A 2,829-nucleotide genomic window follows, 5' to 3' on the forward strand; every position below is an offset into this window, starting at 1 on the left:
AGTGTGTTTGGTAGAAAGGATCTGTCTGGATAGAGCAAAACATAGGTGGAATTATAGAGAGTCTGCTGAACAGGGAATGGCAAATAAATCAGAACAGCAGTATCTGGAAGCTAACAAGAATAAAAATATATCTTGAGGGAAAGGTGATACAATGAACAGGAGGCCATAGGATTGAAGGTATAAAATGAAAATGCATGTACAACAACTCTAAAGTCCCAATCAGGCAATTTTAAAAGGTTGTTTGGGTAGAAGAATATGAAAGGATCGTACGATAAGATAGCACAGGAAAGTCAAAAACTGTCCTATATGTAGAATAGTGAAAAGGAGCAGCTAAGGATGCTGTATATAATGCAAGGTAGAAGAACACAAACCTCTCTCAAAAAATGTGAAACTATGGAGACTGTTGGATGAAGTGGGTTGAAGGATCACCAAAGACACCACTGACGAAATGTAGTCCATTTTCACTGATAGATGGAATAAATGGAATGTTTAGAAGTTAAACCCCTGTGTTAGGCAATGGATCGCATAACTTCCATTCATGAAGCTGGAGTCGATGTCCGGGTGTTGAATGTTGGACCGAGGTTGTCTCAACAAAGACGAGCAAATAGGTAGTGGTGGACATTTCTGGAGCAACTGAAGAAGAGGAAAACATGTCTGAGCAGGCCAAAAGAAAACTCGACATGGGGGTGGAACAAATCATAGACAAGACTCTGGTTAGAGACAAACAGGAGGACAGGCATACAAATATAATCCTGTCCATTCCTGATGGAAAGCATTGATCATTGAAGATCCAAACTGAAAACAAATCCATTGAAAGACCTCCTGATGGAACATCCATTCTGTTGGAAGATGATCTGCTATCAAATTCATAACCCTTGGCACATGACAGGGAAAAGATGGATGTCCTTGGAATGAGCTGAAAAAAAAAAGACCCAAAGCCCGGAAAAAAAGATCACAAGAATGAGTACCTCCCGTATGAGAAAGATATGAAACCACCATGGAGTTGTCCAAATGGATCATAACAATATTGCCGTGCAAGAGAGGAAGACTTGGAATTATTGCTTGATGTACTGCAAAAAGTTCGAGAATGTTGATATGCAGAGTAGATTTGTAGTCAGTCCAAATACCCTGGAATTCCAGCCCCAGAAGAAAAAGCACTCCATCTATGAAGAGATTTCCAGAAGAGAAGGTGGTATCTGGACCTCGATAATTGTGTTGTTCCAGTCAAGCCACCACTTGAGATCTGCAAGGTGTTCTTGAGCCAAGAGACTGTTTGAACCAAAGGATAGGTATGCATGAGCCACTGGTTGCAAAGTGATCACTGAAGGGATCACATATGGGCCATCCATAGTGTGAAGTATAAGGGGAGATGGTTGAGGTCTACACCTCGAAATGGACCATGTATAGAGTTGGTGAGAAAATGGCTTTTTCTAACGTGCTAATGAAGCCCACGCTTCTGGCTGCGGAAATGAGAATTTGTGGATGTAGTTAAGCAACGTGATGGGGTGGTGCCAAAAGAAGTCAATCTTCCAAATAGTGATGTATGCACAAATCCAGAAAATGGAGATGCTACTCAAAGGCTCGTACTACTTGACAGAAAACATATGGTGCTGAATCAAGATGGGAGAGCATGGAACTGCAACACCTGGTCCTCCTGCATAAAACCAATTGGATGAGGTGTCAAAGATGGGGGCCATGAGACATGAATGGTTGATCCTCCAGAATTATCTGTTGGAGTAGAAGAGAAGACTGCAAACATGCCGTATCTAATCAGGCTTAGAAACTTTCAGGGACTCCAGCAAACTAGTAAGGTTGAAGAAAGGGTGCCTCCTGGAAATCATAAAGAGAAGTGGATGGCAAACAAATACCCTCCAACAAGGCATCTCAATCCAATAAGTACCATCTACAAATCAATCATGATACCAAGGCAGCCCTAGTGAAAGAAGAAGCAGAAAACAATGTCCAAATTCTCCCCAGTATATTCAGGTTCATGAAGATAAGCCAACTCCAAACACCCCAGAGAGAAACCCCTGGGTTGCATAAAAGAATACAACTCGTTCTGACTCCAGTTGCGCACGGCCTCCACCGAGACAGCCCCCCCCCCCAAACTACTATCAGACAACAGAGGAGGAATAGATGAGGTCTAGTTAGCCTCTGTGCCAAAAACCGTTATAAGGGAATTTATACTCACAAATTATTTTTTTAAACTCCAGAAGAAACCCAATGAAATATCGACAATGGGAATAAAACAACAAAAAGAACACCAGACTACTCTCAAAAGTTTATAGAAGAAAATGTGACTCCTAGCACTTTGTCAAGAAAAAGTGATTATATTGTCTGCATACAGTGATTTATGCTTTATACAGTACCTTCCTAGAGGGTGTGTGATGGCCAGTGTAATGTTTTGCAAATTAGAATTTGTAGAGGGAAGTCAAGTGGGGTATAAAAATTGGAGCAAGCAAACACAATGTTTAGATACCAAAGATGAAGACTGAGAAATAGCTACAAATGTCAGCAGAGGTATGTATGTTTTGGGATGACTGTTTCTCTAAAAATCTCAGTGCTGTCAGCAAAGAACAAGGGGAAAGGTTTCATCAAGACATCAGGGAAATGGAGAGAAGGTACCAAGGAAAGTGAAACATTAGCATGATGGCTGATTACTGTTGGTCACTGAAATGAGATGCTCCAGATGCAATACCACAACATGTGGTTTTGATATTAATATATGTAGATTTTACACACACAAAAAAAGGATGAATGAGAATGCATATTCATTTGACATCAATGTTCTTTCCTTTTCTTCAGTTTGTTTGTACTTTTGTTAACAAA

General features: G+C 40.6%; 1 protein-coding gene across 2 annotated transcripts in view; it reads right to left on the reverse strand.

Annotated features, from left to right (window-relative positions):
* LOC106458044 (protein lin-54 homolog) overlaps nucleotides 1-2,829 on the reverse strand; it is an 81,457-nt gene that overhangs the window by 14,541 nt on the left and 64,087 nt on the right. The gene's annotated exons all lie outside the window — the stretch shown is intronic.

Source organism: Limulus polyphemus, unplaced genomic scaffold (genome assembly GCF_000517525.1).
Source record: "Limulus polyphemus unplaced genomic scaffold, Limulus_polyphemus-2.1.2 Scaffold20, whole genome shotgun sequence".
NCBI lineage: Eukaryota > Metazoa > Arthropoda > Merostomata > Xiphosura > Limulidae > Limulus > Limulus polyphemus.